The sequence below is a fragment of the Nerophis ophidion genome, linkage group LG26 (genome assembly GCF_033978795.1).
Source record: "Nerophis ophidion isolate RoL-2023_Sa linkage group LG26, RoL_Noph_v1.0, whole genome shotgun sequence".
Taxonomy (NCBI): domain Eukaryota; kingdom Metazoa; phylum Chordata; class Actinopteri; order Syngnathiformes; family Syngnathidae; genus Nerophis; species Nerophis ophidion.
In genome coordinates, this window is record NC_084636.1 from 1,940,074 (window position 1) to 1,962,573 (window position 22,500).

Sequence of the window (22,500 nt, forward strand, 5' to 3'; positions counted from 1 at the left end):
CATATATATATACATATATATATATATATATATATGTGTGTGTGGAGTGTGTGTGTGTGTGTGGACTGAGTCTGTGAGACAGAGTGGGCTCGGGCCTGAGTTTATATAGGCGGGTTATTTTTAACCCCACCCCCCCTTCCTGACTCCTTATTACCGCTTCCTCTCGCTCAGGAAGTCCACTTGGAGCAGGATCCTGTCGGCACGCCGAGCAGCGAGCCCGGGGAGTGATAGCGGCCCGGCATTTTGGAAGAAGAAAAAAAAAAAAGTCTTGGAGGTCTTCCAGCGCCGGCTGTCCCTCAGGAGAACTTTGGAGGCCCAGAAAGAAAGAAAGAAAGAAATGGCAGGAAGACAAAGAGAGCTGATAAAAGTGTGAGCTCTCACTCTGACTTCATTTCCTGCACACCAACTTCACTCTGACTTCATATCCTGCACACCAACTTCACTCTGACTTCATTTCCTGCACACCAACTTCACTCTGACTTCATATCCTGCACACCAACTTCATTCTGACTTCATATCCTGCACACCAACTTCATTCTGACTTCATATCCTGCACACCAACTTCATTCTGACTTCATATCCTGCACACCAACTTCATTCTGACTTCATATCCTGCACACCAACTTCATTCTGACTTCATATCCTGCACACCAACTACATTCTGACTTCATATCCTGCACACCAACTTCATTCTGACTTCATATCCTGCACACCAACTTCACTCTGACTTCATATCCTGCACACCAACTTCACTCTGACTTCATATCCTGCACACCAACTTCATTCTGACTTCATTTCCTGCACACCAACTTCATTCTGACTTCATTTCCTGCACACCAACTTCTCCACCAGCTCACACTTGTCCTCTTGCTGTGCAGTGCTGTCTTCCACCAGCAGAGGCGCTGTTGTTGATGGCCGACCTCACAGAGCAGCTGGAACCATCATCTTAGTATATCACAGGTATCATCTTAGTATATCTTAGTATATCACAGGTATCATCACAGGTATCATCTTAGTATATCACAGGTATCATCACAGGTATCATCTTAGTATATCACAGGTATCATCACAGGTATCATCTTAGTATATCACAGGTATCATCACAGGTATCATCTTAGTATATCACAGGTATCATCTTAGTATATCTTAGTATATCACAGGTATCATCTTTGTATATCACAGGTATCATCACAGGTATCATCTTAGTATATCACAGGTATCATCTTAGTATATCACAGGTATCATCTTAGTATATCTTAGTATATCACAGGTATCATCACAGGTATCATCTTAGTATATCACAGGTATCATCTTAGTATATCTTAGTATATCACAGGTATCATCTTAGTATATCACAGGTATCATCTTAGTATATCACAGGTATCATCTTTGTATATCACAGGTATCATCTTTGTATATCACAGGTATCATCACAGGTATCATCTTAGTATATCACAGGTATCATCTTAGTATATCACAGGTATCATCTTAGTATATCACAGGTATCATCTTAGTATATCACAGGTATCATCTTAGTATATCACAGGTATCATCTTAGTATATCACAGGTATCATCTTAGTATATCTTAGTATATCACAGGTATCATCTTAGTATATCACAGGTATCATCTTAGTATATCACAGGTATCATCTTAGTATATCTTAGTATATCACAGGTATCATCTTAGTATATCACAGGTATCATCTTAGTATATCACAGGTATCATCTTAGTATATCTTAGTATATCACAGGTATCATCTTAGTATATCTTAGTATATCACATGTATCATCTTAGTATATCACAGGTATCATCTTAGTATATCACAGGTATCATCTTAGTATATCACAGGTATCATCTTAGTATATCACAGGTATCATCTTAGTATATCACAGGTATCATCTTAGTATATCACAGGTATCATCTTAGTATATCTTAGTATATCACAGGTATCATCTTAGTATATCACAGGTATCATCTTAGTATATCACAGGTATCATCTTAGTATATCACAGGTATCATCTTAGTATATCTTAGTATATCACAGGTATCATCTTAGTATATCACAGGTATCATCTTAGTATATCTTAGTATATCACAGGTATCATCTTAGTATATCTTAGTATATCACAGGTATCATCTTAGTATATCTTAGTATATCACAGGTATCATCTTAGTATATCACAGGTATCATCTTAGTATATCACAGGTATCATCTTAGTATATCACAGGTATCATCTTAGTATATCACAGGTATCATCTTAGTATATCACAGGTATCATCTTAGTATATCACAGGTATCATCTTAGTATATCTTAGTATATCACAGGTATCATCTTAGTATATCACAGGTATCATCTTAGTATATCACAGGTATCATCTTAGTATATCTTAGTATATCACAGGTATCATCTTAGTATATCACAGGTATCATCTTAGTATATCTTAGTATATCACAGGTATCATCTTAGTATATCACAGGTATCATCTTAGTATATCACAGGTATCATCTTAGTATATCTTAGTATATCACATGTATCATCTTAGTATATCACAGGTATCATCTTAGTATATCACAGGTATCATCTTAGTATATCACAGGTATCATCTTAGTATATCACAGGTATCATCTTAGTATATCACAGGTATCATCTTAGTATATCACAGGTATCATCTTAGTATATCTTAGTATATCACAGGTATCATCTTAGTATATCACAGGTATCATCTTAGTATATCACAGGTATCATCTTAGTATATCACAGGTATCATCTTAGTATATCTTAGTATATCACAGGTATCATCTTAGTATATCACAGGTATCATCTTAGTATATCTTAGTATATCACAGGTATCATCTTAGTATATCTTAGTATATCACAGGTATCATCTTAGTATATCTTAGTATATCACAGGTATCATCTTAGTATATCACAGGTATCATCTTAGTATATCACAGGTATCATCTTAGTATATCACAGGTATCATCTTAGTATATCACAGGTATCATCTTAGTATATCACAGGTATCATCTTAGTATATCACAGGTATCATCTTAGTATATCTTAGTATATCACAGGTATCATCTTAGTATATCACAGGTATCATCTTAGTATATCACAGGTATCATCTTAGTATATCTTAGTATATCACAGGTATCATCTTAGTATATCACAGGTATCATCTTAGTATATCTTAGTATATCACAGGTATCATCTTAGTATATCACAGGTATCATCTTAGTATATCACAGGTATCATCTTAGTATATCACAGGCATCATCTTAGTATATCTTAGTATATCACAGGTATCATCTTAGTATATCACAGGTATCATCTTAGTATATCACAGGTATCATCTTAGTATATCTTAGTATATCACAGGTATCATCACAGGTATCATCTTAGTATATCACAGGTATCATCTTAGTATATCACAGGTATCATCACAGGTATCATCTTAGTATATCACAGGTATCATCACAGGTATCATCTTAGTATATCACAGGTATCATCTTAGTATATCACAGGTATCATCACAGGTATCATCTTAGTATATCACAGGTATCATCACAGGTATCATCTTAGCATATCACAGGTATCATCTTAGTATATCACAGGTATCATCACAGGTATCATCTTAGTATATCACAGGTATCATCACAGGTATCATCTTAGTATATCACAGGTATCATCACAGGTATCATCTTAGTATATCACAGGTATCATCACAGGTATCATCTTAGCATATCACAGGTATCATCTTAGTATATCACAGGTATCATCTTAGTATATCACAGGTATCATCTTAGCATATCACAGGTATCATCTTAGTATATCACAGGTATCATCTTAGTATATCACAGGTATCATCTTAGTATATCACAGGTATCATCTTAGTATATCACAGGTATCATCTTAGTATATCTTAGTATATCACAGGTATCATCTTAGTATATCACAGGTATCATCTTAGTATATCACAGGTATCATCTTAGTATATCTTAGTATATCACAGGTATCATCTTAGTATATCACAGGTATCATCTTAGTATATCACAGGTATCATCTTAGTATATCACAGGTATCATCTTAGTATATCACAGGTATCATCTTAGTATATCTTAGTATATCACAGGTATCATCTTAGTATATCACAGGTATCATCTTAGTATATCTTAGTATATCACAGGTATCATCTTAGTATATCACAGGTATCATCTTAGTATATCTTAGTATATCACAGGTATCATCTTAGTATATCTTAGTATATCACAGGTATCATCTTAGTATATCTTAGTATATCACAGGTATCATCTTAGTATATCACAGGTATCATCTTAGTATATCACAGGTATCATCTTAGTATATCACAGGTATCATCTTAGTATATCACAGGTATCATCTTAGTATATCACAGGTATCATCTTAGTATATCACAGGTATCATCTTAGTATATCTTAGTATATCACAGGTATCATCTTAGTATATCACAGGTATCATCTTAGTATATCACAGGTATCATCTTAGTATATCTTAGTATATCACAGGTATCATCTTAGTATATCACAGGTATCATCTTAGTATATCACAGGTATCATCTTAGTATATCTTAGTATATCACAGGTATCATCACAGGTATCATCTTAGTATATCACAGGTATCATCTTAGTATATCACAGGTATCATCTTAGTATATCTTAGTATATCACAGGTATCATCTTAGTATATCACAGGTATCATCTTAGTATATCTTAGTATATCACAGGTATCATCACAGGTATCATCTTAGTATATCACAGGTATCATCTTAGTATATCACAGGTATCATCACAGGTATCATCTTAGTATATCACAGGTATCATCACAGGTATCATCTTAGTATATCACAGGTATCATCTTAGTATATCACAGGTATCATCACAGGTATCATCTTAGTATATCACAGGTATCATCACAGGTATCATCTTAGCATATCACAGGTATCATCTTAGTATATCACAGGTATCATCACAGGTATCATCTTAGTATATCACAGGTATCATCACAGGTATCATCTTAGTATATCACAGGTATCATCACAGGTATCATCTTAGTATATCACAGGTATCATCACAGGTATCATCTTAGCATATCACAGGTATCATCTTAGTATATCACAGGTATCATCTTAGTATATCACAGGTATCATCTTAGCATATCACAGGTATCATCTTAGTATATCACAGGTATCATCTTAGTATATCACAGGTATCATCTTAGTATATCACAGGTATCATCTTAGTATATCTTAGTATATCACAGGTATCATCTTAGTATATCACAGGTATCATCTTAGTATATCACAGGTATCATCTTAGTATATCTTAGTATATCACAGGTATCATCTTAGTATATCACAGGTATCATCTTAGTATATCACAGGTATCATCTTAGCATATCACAGGTATCATCTTAGTATATCACAGGTATCATCTTAGTATATCACAGGTATCATCTTAGTATATCACAGGTATCATCTTAGTATATCTTAGTATATCACAGGTATCATCTTAGTATATCACAGGTATCATCTTAGTATATCACAGGTATCATCACAGGTATCATCTTAGTATATCTTAGTATATCACAGGTATCATCTTAGTATATCACAGGTATCATCTTAGTATATCACAGGTATCATCACAGGTATCATCTTAGTATATCTTAGTATATCACAGGTATCATCTTAGTATATCACAGGTATCATCTTAGTATATCACAGGTATCATCACAGGTATCATCACAGGTGGGTGTAACATTTTAGCCACTGAACTAGCAGTGTTTTACTGTAAAATCTACAGTTTTTTTTTTTTGTGGTATTTTTACAGTTTTTAAATTACTCTAAATGGGAAACCTTTTTTTTTTTTCTTAACCATTTCCCCCAAAATCCTGCTTTTCCTAAAACTGTGGTTCTTAACCAGGATGGAAGACTCGGGGTTCAGTGAGTCGGCCTCAGGGGTTCGGGTTCAAGGCCTCTGTCGCGGTGGTCAAGATGCACCCGACTCATTGTGTAGATAATGACTTCTCCCTATCTGCGTATTATAGACACCCAAACATTGTGTAGATAATGACTTCTCCCTATCTGCGTGTTATAGACACCCAAACATTGTGTAGATAATGACTTCTCCCTATCTGCGTATTATAGACACCCAAACATTGTGTAGATAATGACTTCTCCCTATCTGCGTGTTATAGACACCCAAACATTGTGTAGATAATGACTTCTCCCTATCTGCGTATTATAGACACCCAAACATTGTGTAGATAATGACTTCTCCCTATCTGCGTATTATAGACACCCAAACATTGTGTAGATAATGACTTCTCCCTATCTGCGTATTATAGACACCCAAACATTGTGTAGATAATGACTTCTCCCTATCTGCGTATTATAGACACCCAAACATTGTGTAGATAATGACTTCTCCCTATCTGCGTGTTATAGACACCCAAACATTGTGTAGATAATGACTTCTCCCTATCTGCGTGTTATAGACACCCAAACATTGTGTAGATAATGACTTCTCCCTATCTGCGTATTATAGACACCCAAACATTGTGTAGATAATGACTTCTCCCTATCTGCGTATTATAGACACCCAAACATTGTGTAGATAATGACTTCTCCCTATCTGCGTATTATAGACACCCAAACATTGTGTAGATAATGACTTCTCCCTATCTGCGTATTATAGACACCCAAACATTGTGTAGATAATGACTTCTCCCTATCTGCGTATTATAGACACCCAAACATTGTGTAGATAATGACTTCTCCCTATCTGCGTATTATAGACACCCAAACATTGTGTAGATAATGACTTCTCCCTATCTGCGTATTATAGACACCCAAACATTGTGTAGATAATGACTTCTCCCTATCTGCGTATTATAGACACCCAAACATTGTGTAGATAATGACTTCTCCCTATCTGCGTATTATAGACACCCAAACATTGTGTAGATAATGACTTCTCCCTATCTGCGTATTATAGACACCCAAACATTGTGTAGATAATGACTTCTCCCTATCTGCGTATTATAGACACCCAAACATTGTGTAGATAATGACTTCTCCCTATCTGCGTATTATAGACACCCAAACATTGTGTAGATAATGACTTCTCCCTATCTGCGTATTATAGACACCCAAACATTGTGTAGATAATGACTTCTCCCTATCTGCGTATTATAGACACCCAAACATTGTGTAGATAATGACTTCTCCCTATCTGCGTATTATAGACACCCAAACATTGTGTAGATAATGACTTCTCCCTATCTGCGTATTATAGACACCCAAACATTGTGTAGATAATGACTTCTCCCTATCTGCGTATTATAGACACCCAAACATTGTGTAGATAATGACTTCTCCCTATCTGCGTATTATAGACACCCAAACATTGTGTAGATAATGACTTCTCCCTATCTGCGTATTATAGACACCCAAACATTGTGTAGATAATGACTTCTCCCTATCTGCGTATTATAGACACACAAACATTGTGTAGATAATGACTTCTCCCTATCTGCGTATTATAGACACCCAAACATTGTGTAGATAATGACTTCTCCCTATCTGCGTATTATAGACACCCAAACATTGTGTAGATAATGACTTCTCCCTATCTGCGTATTATAGACACCCAAACATTGTGTAGATAATGACTTCTCCCTATCTGCGTGTTATAGACACCCAAACATTGTGTAGATAATGACTTCTCCCTATCTGCGTATTATAGACACCCAAACATTGTGTAGATAATGACTTCTCCCTATCTGCGTATTATAGACACCCAAACATTGTGTAGATAATGACTTCTCCCTATCTGCGTATTATAGACACCCAAACATTGTGTAGATAATGACTTCTCCCTATCTGCGTATTATAGACACCCAAACATTGTGTAGATAATGACTTCTCCCTATCTGCGTATTATAGACACACAAACATTGTGTAGATAATGACTTCTCCCTATCTGCGTATTATAGACACCCAAACATTGTGTAGATAATGACTTCTCCCTATCTGCGTATTATAGACACCCAAACATTGTGTAGATAATGACTTCTCCCTATCTGCGTATTATAGACACCCAAACATTGTGTAGATAATGACTTCTCCCTATCTGCGTATTATAGACACCCAAACATTGTGTAGATAATGACTTCTCCCTATCTGCGTATTATAGACACCCAAACATTGTGTAGATAATGACTTCTCCCTATCTGCGTATTATAGACACCCAAACATTGTGTAGATAATGACTTCTCCCTATCTGCGTATTATAGACACCCAAACATTGTGTAGATAATGACTTCTCCCTATCTGCGTATTATAGACACCCAAACATTGTGTAGATAATGACTTCTCCCTATCTGCGTGTTATAGACACACAAACATTGTGTAGATAATGACTTCTCCCTATCTGCGTATTATAGACACCCAAACATTGTGTAGATAATGACTTCTCCCTATCTGCGTGTTATAGACACACAAACATTGTGTAGATAATGACTTCTCCCTATCTGCGTATTATAGACACCCAAACATTGTGTAGATAATGACTTCTCCCTATCTGCGTGTTATAGACACCCAAACATTGTGTAGATAATGACTTCTCCCTATCTGCGTATTATAGACACCCAAACATTGTGTAGATAATGACTTCTCCCTATCTGCGTGTTATAGACACCCAAACATTGTGTAGATAATGACTTCTCCCTATCTGCGTGTTATAGACACCCAAACATTGTGTAGATAATGACTTCTCCCTATCTGCGTATTATAGACACCCAAACATTGTGTAGATAATGACTTCTCCCTATCTGCGTGTTATAGACACCCAAACATTGTGTAGATAATGACTTCTCCCTATCTGCGTGTTATAGACACCCGACTCATTGTGTAGATAATGACTTCTCCCTATCTGCGTATTATAGACACCCAAACATTGTGTAGATAATGACTTCTCCCTATCTGCGTATTATAGACACCCAAACATTGTGTAGATAATGACTTCTCCCTATCTGCGTATTATAGACACCCAAACATTGTGTAGATAATGACTTCTCCCTATCTGCGTATTATAGACACACAAACATTGTGTAGATAATGACTTCTCCCTATCTGCGTATTATAGACACCCAAACATTGTGTAGATAATGACTTCTCCCTATCTGCGTATTATAGACACTCAAACATTGTGTAGATAATGACTTCTCCCTATCTGCGTATTATAGACACCCAAACATTGTGTAGATAATGACTTCTCCCTATCTGCGTATTATAGACACACAAACATTGTGTAGATAATGACTTCTCCCTATCTGCGTATTATAGACACCCAAACATTGTGTAGATAATGACTTCTCCCTATCTGCGTATTATAGACACACAAACATTGTGTAGATAATGACTTCTCCCTATCTGCGTGTTATAGACACCCAAACATTGTGTAGATAATGACTTCTCCCTATCTGCGTGTTATAGACACCCAAACATTGTGTAGATAATGACTTCTCCCTATCTGCGTGTTATAGACACCCAAACATTGTGTAGATAATGACTTCTCCCTATCTGCGTGTTATAGACACCCAAACATTGTGTAGATAATGACTTCTCCCTATCTGCGTGTTATAGACACCCAAACATTGTGTAGATAATGACTTCTCCCTATCTGCGTGTTATAGACACACAAACATTGTGTAGATAATGACTTCTCCCTATCTGCGTATTATAGACACACAAACATTGTGTAGATAATGACTTCTCCCTATCTGCGTATTATAGACACACAAACATTGTGTAGATAATGACTTCTCCCTATCTGCGTATTATAGACACACAAACATTGTGTAGATAATGACTTCTCCCTATCTGCGTGTTATAGACACCCAAACAATCTTCCCTCTAGTTTCCATATTCATTGCAGGTGTTTAGTTTGTTGTGAGTTCATGTCTTGGTTTTGTTCTTTGAACAAGATGATGTTCATGCACGCTTCATTTTGTGCACCAGTAAAAAAACCTATAACTCAGTCTTGAATTTGAAAAACATTTGTATTTTTCATTAAATAAGAGTTCGGTGAATGCTGACATAAAACTGCTGGGTTCAGTAACTCCAACAAGGTTAAGAATTATTGTCCTAAAGTTATCTTTTGTTTCTGAAATCCTCATTTAAATCAATTCTTTAAAGTTCCACAATTCCCACATTTTTCATCTTATTCAAACTGTTCCAACTCCAAAATATTCCTCCTGTTCTAGAATTGTGTGCTCTACTTCAACAATTCTGAAAAATAAATAAAAAATTCCTGATTTTCCATAATTCCATTCATTTTTTGCATTTTCCCCATTCAAAAAAAATTGTCCATTTTTCAAACTTCCACATTTTTCAAGCCATTCAAACCTTTCCACATTCCACACATTCCAACATTCTGGGAATTTAAACGACCATTTCTAACGTTCAACACATTTCCAGGAATTCCCGTTTTATGCTAACCTTTCCCCCCCTTCTTAAGTTTGACTACTCCTTCCACATTTTTCAGCGCATTTCAAGCGTTCCACCGTCAAAACATTCCTCTTAATCAGGACAAAAAACAAAGTTGTTTTCTGAACTGGACAAATTCCTGGTTTTCCCGAAATTCCAGGATTTCTGTAATAGCATTTCTCAACTCATGTTACTTCTTCAACATTTCGTGATCTATTTGAATAATGTCAACACCAACCATTTCAACTCATTCACAACAGTCAAGTTTTTTTTTTACCATTTTCCTCCCAAAATCCCGCATTTCCTAAAGTTATAATTTTTTTCTGAAATCCTCATTTAAATCAGTTCTTTAAAGTTCCACAATTCTTAAATTTTTCATCTTATTCAAACCGTTCCAACTCCAAAATATTCCTCCTGTTCTAGAATTGTGTGCTCTACTTCAACAATCAGAAAAATAAATAAAAAATTCCGGATTTCCCATAATTCCATTCATTTTTTGCATTTTCCCCATTCAAAATAAATGGTCCATTTTTCAAACTTCCACATTTTTCAAGCCATTCGAACCTTTCCACCTTCCACACATTCCAACATTCTGGGAATTTAAACGACCATTTTTCCACGTTCAACACATTTCCAGGAATTCCCGTTTTTTGCTAACCTTTCCCCCCTTCTTAAGTTTGACTACTCCTTCCACATTTTTCAACGCATTTCAAGCGTTCCACCGTCAAAACATTCCTCTTAATCAGGACAAAAAACAAAGTTGTTTTCTGAACTGGACAAATTCCTGGTTTTCCCAAAATTCCAGGATTTCTGTAATAGCATTTCTTAACTCATGTTACTTCTTCAACATTTCGTGACCCATTTGAAAAATGTCAACACCAACCATTTTAACTCATTCACAACATTCAAGTTTTGTTTTACCATTTTCCCCCCAAAATCCCGCTTTTCCTAAAGTTATCATTTTTTTCTGAAATCCTCATTTAAATCAATTCTTTAAAGTTCCACAATTCCCACATTTTTCATCTTATTCAAACTGTTCCAACTCCAAAATATTCCTCCTGTTCTAGAATTGTGTGCTCTACTTCAACAATTCTGAAAAAGAAATAAAAAATTCCAGGATTTTCCATAATTCCATTCATTTTTTGCATTTTCCCCATTCAAAAAAAATGGTCCATTTTTCAAACTTCCACATTTTTCAAGCCATTTGAACCTTTCCACATTCCACACATTCCAACATTCTGGGAATTCAAACGACCATTTTTAACGTTCCACACATTTCCAGGAATTCCCGTTTTATGCTAACCTTTCCCCCCCTTCTTAAGTTTGACTACTCCTTCCACATTTTTCAACGCATTTCAAGCGTTCCACCATCAAAACATTCCTCTTAATCAGGACAAAAAACAAAGTTGTTTTCTGAACTGGACAAATTCCTGGTTTTCCCGAAATTCCAGGATTTCTGTAATAGCATTTCTTAACTCATGTTACTTCTTCAACATTTCGTGATCTATTTGAAAAATGTCAACACCAACCATTTTAACTCATTCACAACATTCAAGTTTTTTTTTTACCATTTTCCTCCCAAATCCCGCTTTTCCTAAAGTTATCATTTTTTTCTGAAATCCTCATTTAAATCAGTTCTTTAAAGTTCCACAATTCTTACATTTTTCATCTTATTCAAAGCATTCCAACTCCAAAATATTCCACCTGTTCTAGAATTGTGTGCTCTACTTCAACAATTCTGAAAAAGAAATAAAAAAATCCGGATTTCCCATAATTCCATTAATTTTTTGCATTTTCCCCATTCAAAAAAAATTGTCCATTTTTCTAACTTCCACATTTTTCAAGCCATTTGAACCTTTCCACATTCCACACATTCCAACATTCTGGGAATTCAAACGACCATTTTTCCACGTTCAACACATTTCCAGGAATTCCCGTTTTTTGCTAACCTTTCCCCCCTTCTTAAGTTTGACTACTCCTTCCACATTTTTCAACGCATTTCAAGCGTTCCACCGTCAAAACATTCCTCTTAATCAGGACAAAAAACACAATTGTTTTCTGAACTGGACAAATTCCTGGTTTTCCCGAAATTCCAGGATTTCTGTAATAGCATTTCTCAACTCATGTTACTTCTTCAACATTTCGTGACCTATTTGAAAAATGTCAACACCAACCATTTCAACTCATTCACAACATTCAAGTTTTGTTTTACCATTTTCCCCAAAAAATCCCGCTTTTCCTAAAGTTATCATTTTTTTCTGAAATCCTCATTTAAATCAGTTCTTTAAAGTTCCACAATTCTTACATTTTTCATCTTATTCAAAGCATTCCAACTCCAAAATATTCCTCCTGTTCTAGAATTGTGTGCTCTACTTCAACAATCAGAAAAATAAATAAAAAATTCCGGATTTTCCATAATTCCATTCATTTTTTGCATTTTCCCCATTCAAAATAAATTGTCCATTTTTCAAACTTCCACATTTTTCAAGCCATTTGAACCTTTCCACCTTCCACACATTCCAACATTCTGGGAATTCAAACGACCATTTTTCCACGTTCAACACATTTCCAGGAATTCCCATTTTTTGCTAACCTTTCCCCCCTTCTTAAGTTTGACTACTCCTTCCACATTTTTCAACGCATTTCAAGCGTTCCACCGTCAAAACATTCCTCTTAATCAGGACAAAAAACACAATTGTTTTCTGAACTGGACAAATTCCTGGTTTTCCCGAAATTCCAGGATTTCTGTAATAGCATTTCTCAACTCATGTTACTTCTTCAACATTTCGTGATCTATTTGAAAAATGTCAACACCAACCATTTCAACTCATTCACAACATTCAAGTTTTGTTTTACCATTTTCCCAAAAAAATCCAGCTTTTCCTAAAGTTATCATTTTTTTCTGAAATCCTCATTTAAATCAATTCTTTAAAGTTCCACAATTCCCACATTTTTCATCTTATTCAAACTGTTCCAACTCCAAAATATTCCTCCTGTTCTAGAATTGTGTGCTCTACTTCAACAATTCTGAAAAAGAAATAAAAAATTCCAGGATTTTCCATAATTCCATTCATTTTTTGCATTTTCCCCATTCAAAAAAAATGGTCCATTTTTCAAACTTCCACATTTTTCAAGCCATTTGAACCTTTCCACATTCCACACATTCCAACATTCTGGGAATTCAAACGACCATTTTTAACGTTCCACACATTTCCAGGAATTCCCGTTTTATGCTAACCTTTCCCCCCCTTCTTAAGTTTGACTACTCCTTCCACATTTTTCAACGCATTTCAAGCGTTCCACCATCAAAACATTCCTCTTAATCAGGACAAAAAACAAAGTTGTTTTCTGAACTGGACAAATTCCTGGTTTTCCCGAAATTCCAGGATTTCTGTAATAGCATTTCTTAACTCATGTTACTTCTTCAACATTTCGTGATCTATTTGAAAAATGTCAACACCAACCATTTTAACTCATTCACAACATTCAAGTTTTTTTTTTACCATTTTCCTCCCAAATCCCGCTTTTCCTAAAGTTATCATTTTTTTCTGAAATCCTCATTTAAATCAGTTCTTTAAAGTTCCACAATTCTTACATTTTTCATCTTATTCAAAGCATTCCAACTCCAAAATATTCCACCTGTTCTAGAATTGTGTGCTCTACTTCAACAATTCTGAAAAAGAAATAAAAAAATCCGGATTTCCCATAATTCCATTAATTTTTTGCATTTTCCCCATTCAAAAAAAATTGTCCATTTTTCTAACTTCCACATTTTTCAAGCCATTTGAACCTTTCCACCTTCCACACATTCCAACATTCTGGGAATTCAAACGACCATTTTTCCACGTTCAACACATTTCCAGGAATTCCCGTTTTTTGCTAACCTTTCCCCCCTTCTTAAGTTTGACTACTCCTTCCACATTTTTCAACGCATTTCAAGCGTTCCACCATCAAAACATTCCTCTTAATCAGGACAAAAAACAAAGTTGTTTTCTGAACTGGACAAATTCCTGGTTTTCCCAAAATTCCAGGATTTCTGTAATAGCATTTCTCAACTCATGTTACTTCTTCAACATTTCGTGATCTATTTGAAAAATGTCAACACCAACCATTTCAACTCATTCACAACATTCAAGTTTTGTTTTACCATTTTCCCCAAAAAATCCCGCATTTCCTAAAGTTATCTTTTGTTTCTGAAATCCTCATTTAAATCAATTCTTTAAAGTTCCACAATTCCCACATTTTTCATCTTATTCAAACCATTCCAACTCCAAAATATTCCTCCTGTTCTAGAATTGTGTGCTCTACTTCAACAATTCTGAAAAAGAAATGAAAAATTTCAGGATTTCCCATAATTCCATTCATTTTTTGCATTTTCCCCATTCAAAATAAATTGTCCATTTTTCAAACTTCCACATTTTTCAAGCCATTTGAACCTTTCCACCTTCCACACATTCCAACATTCTGGGAATTCAAACGACCATTTTTCCACGTTCAACACATTTCCAGGAATTCCCGTTTTTTGCTAACCTTTCCCCCCTTCTTAAGTTTGACTACTCCTTCCACATTTTTCAACGCATTTCAAGCGTTCCACCGTCAAAACATTCCTCTTAATCAGGACAAAAAACACAATTGTTTTCTGAACTGGACAAATTCCTGGTTTTCCCGAAATTCCAGGATTTCTGTAATAGCATTTCTCAACTCATGTTACTTCTTCAACATTTCGTGACCTATTTGAAAAATGTCAACACCAACCATTTCAACTCATTCACAACATTCAAGTTTTGTTTTACCATTTTCCCCAAAAAATCCCGCTTTTCCTAAAGTTATCATTTTTTTCTGAAATCCTCATTTAAATCAGTTCTTTAAAGTTCCACAATTCTTACATTTTTCATCTTATTCAAAGCATTCCAACTCCAAAATATTCCTCCTGTTCTAGAATTGTGTGCTCTACTTCAACAATCAGAAAAATAAATAAAAAATTCCGGATTTTCCATAATTCCATTCATTTTTTGCATTTTCCCCATTCAAAAAAAATGGTCCATTTTTCAAACTTCCACATTTTTCAAGCCATTTGAACCTTTCCACATTCCACACATTCCAACATTCTGGGAATTCAAACGACCATTTTTCCACGTTCAACACATTTCCTGGAATTCCCGTTTTATGCTAACCTTTCCCCTCTTCTTAAGTTTGACTACTCCTTCCACATTTTTCAGCGCATTTCAAGCGTTCCACCGTCAAAACATTCCTCTTAATCAGGACAAAAAACAAAGTTGTTTTCTGAACTGGACAAATTCCTGGTTTTCCCAAAATTCCAGGATTTCTGTAATAGCATTTCTTAACTCATGTTACTTCTTCAACATTTCGTGATCTATTTGAAAAATGTCAACACCAACCATTTTAACTCATTCACAACATTCAAGTTTTTTTTTACCATTTTCCCCAAAAAATCCAGCTTTTCCTAAAGTTATCATTTTTTTCTGAAATCCTCATTTAAATCAATTCTTTAAAGTTCCACAATTCCCACATTTTTCATCTTATTCAAACTGTTCCAACTCCAAAATATTCCTCCTGTTCTAGAATTGTGTGCTCTACTTCAACAATTCAGAAAAAGAAATGAAAAATTCCAGGATTTCCCATAATTCCATTCATTTTTTGCATTTTCCCCATTCAAAATAAATTGCCCATTTTTCAAACTTCCACATTTTTCAAGCCATCTTCTACACATTCCAACATTCTGGGAATTCAAACGACCATTTTCTCACGTTCAACACATTTCCTGGAGTTCCCGTTTTTTTTTGTAAAAAATTTTCCACCCTTCTTAAAGGGGAACATTATCACAATTTCAGAAGGGTTAAAACCAATAAAAACAAGTTCCAAGTGGCTTATTTTATTTTTCGAAGTTTTTCTCAAAATTTTACCCATCACGCAATAACCCGAAAAACGGCTTCAAAGTGCCTGATTTTAACTGTCGTTATATCCACCCGTCTATTGTCATGTGACCACACACAAACAAACATGGCGGATAGCACAGAAAGGTATAGCGACATTAGCTTGGATTCAGACTGGGATTTCAGCGCCGTAAGCGATTCAACAGACTACGCATGTATTGAAATGGATGGTTGGAGTGTGGAGGCAGATAGCGAAAACGAAATTGAAGAAGAAACTGAAGCTATTGAGCCATAGCACGACAGACAGCAGCATGGGAGGAAGCGAGGACGAATTTGGCGATCAAACCAACGATTGGTATGTGTTTGTTTGGCAGTAAATGTGGGTGGAGGGAAAGATGCAATAATGATGCAAATAATGATGCAATATGTACATACAGCTAGCCTAAATAGCATGTTAGCATCGATTAGCTTGCAGTCATGCAGTGAGCAAATATGTCTGATTAGCACTCCACATAAGTTAAAAACATCAACAAAACTCACCTTTATTAAAAGTTTGGTGGACAAAATGAGACGGAAAAAGAAGTGGTATTAGACTTGTCTTAGCCAAGACATCCGGGGGTTTACCTCGCTCGTCTGCGGGAAAAGACTGCCCTCGTCCCTGAATAGCTCGCACTCCGACAGATTCAGTGGTCTATTTTCCATTATTGCAGATTTCGTTGACTTTATGGTTGTAAATGCATCTGCTTTGAGTGTTGCAGGATGTCCTCACATTCTTGCCATCTCTGTCGTAGCATCGCTGTCGTGGGTAAAGTGTGTGGAACAAACCAGGGACTTTTGCATCTTTTGACCGCTGTTGCAACTTGATACTGTCCCTGATGGTGTTGTTACAACCTCCGACAACACACCGACCAGGCATGATGTCTCCAAGGTACGGAAAACAGTGGAAAAAACGGAAAATAACAGAGCTGATTTGACTTGTGTGTGTAATGTGTTTGAGAAAATGGTGGATTGCTTCATGTTGTGACGTCAAAGGTCATCGAACAATTGAAAGGCGTTTAAATCGCCAAATTCACCCTTTTAGAGTTGGGACATCGGTTAATTCCCGCTTCCGCCATCCTAGTCACTGCCGTTGTGTCCTTGGGCAAGACACTTTACCCACCTGCTCCCAGTGCCACCCACACTGGTTTGAATGTAACTTAGATATTGGGTTTCACTATGTAAAGCGCTGTGAGTCACTAGAGAAAAAGCGCTATATAAATATAATTCAATTCAATTCAATTAAAAATATATTTTTTCTGCACCATCAAGGTATATATTGATGCTTCCATAGGTCTGCTGATAATGTTCCCCTTTAAGTTTGACTACTCCGTCCACATTTTTTAACCGTTTATTGTTCATAAAGTGGGGAACTGGACTTGAGGTATGATCCTGGGACTACTTGGTGTTGATCCACGGCCACGTTTGGTAAAAGTACCACTCTGTATGGCGAGCACACCACTCCCAACACGAGAGAGAGGATCGAAAAGTCTTGGAAAGGCGAGCATAAACTCTTCATGTCCTTCTGGTCCGAGGCGGTCCAAAGCCACAGGATTGTTGTGACGGGCCGCCAGAACCCGAGGAGGACAGGACCGCTGGAAGGAAGCAGAACAGGACGGAGGCGGCGTGAGGACCAGACAGACTGGTTGGGTGGAGGGGGGGTACAGTGGACCACAGGATTCTAGAACCGCAAACTGACTCGTCTCTTTAAACCGAGGCAGCTGTGCAAATAGTCCGACAGACGGTCCTGGCGGCGGAGCAGGTTCTCCACTCCCACTTTCAACTCTCTGTGGTGCCAGCTTTGCCCTCGTTGCTCCTGGTGTTCGGTCAGAACCGGTCCAAGGAACCTCCCCCACCCATCGAAACATTCCTCCACCAAGGCCTCAGGCTTCATTCATGCCATCTTGTGGCGCTGGCACCACCAGAACTCCGCCCAGGTGCTACCATCTGGACTCGGGCCTAAAACACGCCTTTTTTAAAGTCACAGGAAACTTCAGTTTTACACTGCTTGACTTCTTTTTACGCTTGCATGACATTTACTGTGTGACCTTCAAGTTCGCCTGCTATGACGGACGCAGGTTGACCCCGGAACAGACTATTTCTACAAGTTGGACTTGGACCAACATTTACCTAAAACTTCAGTTTAAGTTGTTTTTTCTATTATATTAAAAAAGAAAGAAAGAAAGTAAGAAAGAAAGAAAGAAAGAAAGACCCCCTGCGGTCCAGTGGGGGACTTAAAGCAAACAAATATCATTTTTAAATAAATGATAAATGGGTTGTACTTGTATCGCGCTTTTCTACCTTCAAGGTACTCAAAGCGCTTTGACACTACTTCCACATTCACACACACATTCACACACTGATGGAGGGAGCTGCCATGCAAGGCGCCAACCAGCACCCATCAGGAGCAAGGGTGAAGTGTCTTGCTCAGGACACAACGGACGTGACGTGGTTGGTACTAGGTGGGATTTGAACCAGTGACCCTCGGGTTGCGAACGGCCACTCTGCCACTGCGCAACGCCGTCCCTTTTAAATAAGGCAATTAAAAATAATAGTAAAATAATTAAATTACAAAAGTTAAAAAAAAAAAAAAAAAGGGACAAGCGGTAGGAAATGGATGGATGGATTAAAAAAATGTATTTAAAAAAAATGAAGAAAGAAGACTCCATCCAGCATGTGACTTCAAACATGGCCTCGTGTTGACACTGGAACAGACTAAAATAAAGGGAAATATAATTTAAAAAAGAAAAGAAAAATAATTTAAAATTGTAATTATCTATTTAAAGTAAAACAATAAAAAAAAATTTTTTTTTTTTAAATAAAAACAAAACTGTAATGCCAAGGGTGCGCATTAGACTCTGGGGAACTAAAATAAACTAAAATACATTTAAAAAGTAATAAAAAAATAATAAAATACAATTAAATACATTAAATAAAACAATAAAAAAATGAAGAAAGAAGACTCCATCCAGTGTGTGATTTCAAACATTGACTTTAATGATGGCCACATGTAGACCTTGGAACAGACTAAAAGAAATACAATTAAAAAAAATATAAGGAGGAACTAAGATACACATTTTTAAATTATGCAAAAATGTATTACAAATTAATTAAAATAATAATTACAAATTTAAAAAACAAAGAAATAAGACTCCGTCCAGCGTGTGACTTCAAACATGGACTTTTATGATGGCCGCATGTTGACCCTGGAACAGACTCAAATAAACTCAAATACATACTCATTAGTACTGCCCTTTATTGGTACTGACATACACTTAAACCCCGCTTAAGAACCCTCTTAAACCCCGCTTAAACCCCACTTAAACCCTGCTTAAACCCCGCTTAAACCCTACTTAAACCCCGCTTAAACCCTGCTTAAACCCCACTTAAACCCTGCTTAAACCCCACTTAAACCCTGCCTAAACCCCGCTTAAACCCCACTTAAACCCTGCTTAAACCTCACTTCAACCCCACTTAAACCCAGCTTAAACCCCTCTTAAACCCCACTTAAAGCCCACTTAAACCCTGCTTAAACCCCACTTAAACCCCGCTTAAACCCCGCTTAAACCCCACTTAAACCCCACTTCAACCCCACTTAAACCCCACTTAAACCCCTCTTAAAGCCCACTTCCTAGCACTGTGAAGTGTTTCTGCTCAGAAGACGTGTCGCCTGAAAAGAAGTTCTTGTGTCTCCCCAGAAGAAACTTGACTTTGTGAACATTGTTTACAAGTTTTGAGTAGAAATGACAAATATATACTTTGACTTTTGTTTGTGCTGCAAAAATAGAGCCAAACATTTTCAGTAGAGACCAACAGAACACGTTTGTGTGACGAGGGGAGAGAATTATTTGAAGATAACTTAAACACACGCACCAAAGTCAACACTATTTTATTAATAGTCACACAGCTTTAAGAGGCGGGCCCAGAATCATCTTCCTTTTGTTTAACCCTGGAACTGACTATTTATTTTGTTTTGTTTAACCCTGGAACTGACTATTTATTCACACATCATTTCCACGTCCACTTTGCCATCAGAGGATGACCAGCGTGTAGACCGCAGGGGGTCCCTGTTCTTTAGCTGGAGGGGGGGGGGGGGGCATCCTGCTATGTGTGTGTGTGTGTGTGTGTGGGCCCCCTAATCCCCCACCTAGCATGTCCTACAGCAAGATGTGGAACCCCTAATTGGTCTGACATGGCGGGTGGGCATCATGCGGGACCTCAAGGCTTAGAATAACTTCATGTAAAGATCTGTGTGTGTGTGTGTGTGTGTGTGTGTGTGTGTGTGTGTGTGTGTGTGCGTGTGCGTGCGTGTGTGCGCGTGTGTGTGCGTGTGTGTGTGTGTGTGTGTGTGTGTGTGTGTGCGCGTGTGTGCGCGTGTGTGTGTGTGTGTGTGTGTGTGTGTGTGTGTGTGCGTGTGAAAAGCATCTTCCATATGAGGAAGTGTGAAGAAGTGATGACATAAATGAAGTGCTCAACATATGAAATAACAAGTGTGTGTAAGAAATTGAAATGCGCACCCTTTGGCCAAAATTAATAAAACAAATAAAATAAATATGTATTTAGAGATATATTGTAACATATTGTAATAACTTCCGGTAAATAATGAAGATTAAAAAATTCATTATAAACTATTATTAACTTAAAGCAGTCTTTTTCTCACAATGTGTCGACTTTTTCTTATAAAATTGTGAACAATTTCTCATATTCTTTCTGTTTCTGTAATATTGCAAAATTTTCTCGTAAAATTATTACATTATATAAAAATTTGAATTTTTAATGCAAAATGGGGACATTGTCATATAAAATTCTGACTTTTATCACAATATTGCCAATTTTAATTTTCGTTCTTGTAAAATAGTGACATTTTTTGAGTACATTTCTGACTTTTGTCATCATTTTGCCAATTAAAATTCTGATTATGTTATAATAATCGGAAGCCCTTTATTATAATATTGCCCAAATTTTAAGCTTTTCTTGTAAAATTATGACTTTACTGAGTAAAAGTCCAAAAAAAAAACAATTTTCAAGGTAAAAGTTGATTTCCAAGGAAAAAAATACTTTCAAGGAAAAATAATAATTTTTCAGATAAAAGTTGATTTTCAAGGAAAAAAAATATTTTCAAGGTAATAGTTGTTCTTAAAGGGAAAAAAATATTTTCAAGGAAAAAAATGATTTTCAAAGTAAAAGTTGATTTTCAAGGAAAAAAATTATTTTCAAGGTAAAAGTTGATTTTCATGACAAAAAATGTAAAACGTAAAATCATTACTTTGTGTGAAATTGTTCATTTTTAATGCAAAATGGTGACATTTGTCATATAAAATTCTGTCTTTTATCACAATATTGCCAATTTTAGTTTTCGTTCTTGTAAAATAGTGACATTTTTTCAGTACATTTCTGACTTTTGTCATAATTTTGCCAATTAAAATTCTGATTATGTTATAATAATCGGAAGCCCTTTATTATAATATTGCCCAAATTTTAAGCTTTTCTTGTAAAATTATGACTTTACTGAGTAAAAGTCCAACTTTTATCATAGTGTTGCACAAGTGTTCAGTTTTTCTTGTAAAATGTTGACAAAAAATGATTTTCAAGGGGAAAAAAACATTTTCAAGGTAAAAGTTGATTTCCAAGGAAAAAAATACTTTCAAGGAAAAATAATTATTTTTAAGATAAAAGTTGATTTTCAAGGAAAAAAAATATTTTCAAAGTAAAAGTTGATTTTCAAGGAAAGAAATTATTTTCAAGGTAAAAGTTGATTTTCATGACAAAAAATGTAAAACGTGAAATCATTACTTCATTTAAAATTTTTCATTTTTAATGCAAAATGGTGACATTTGTCATATAAAATTCCGACTTTTATCACATTGCCAATTTTTGTTTTCATTCTTGTAAAATAGTGAAATTTTTTGAGTAAATTTCTGACTTTTGTCATAATTTTGCCAATTAAAATCCTGATTATTAATATTGACCTTTATTATAAAATTGCCCAAATTTTAAGCTTTTCTTGTAAAATTGTGACTTTTACTGAGGAAAAGTCCAAC

General features: G+C 35.9%; 1 long non-coding RNA gene across 1 annotated transcript in view; it reads left to right on the plus strand.

Moving 5' to 3' along the window:
• Nucleotides 1–17,421, plus strand: part of LOC133543897 (uncharacterized) — a 21,066-nt gene extending 3,645 nt beyond the window's left edge. Inside the window, exons 2-4 of the long non-coding RNA XR_009804554.1 lie at nucleotides 172–369; nucleotides 879–960; nucleotides 17,215–17,421. This is a non-coding gene — a long non-coding RNA (uncharacterized LOC133543897). The remainder of the gene's footprint in view (nucleotides 1–171; nucleotides 370–878; nucleotides 961–17,214) is intronic.
• Nucleotides 17,422–22,500: the final 5,079 nt, after the last annotated feature.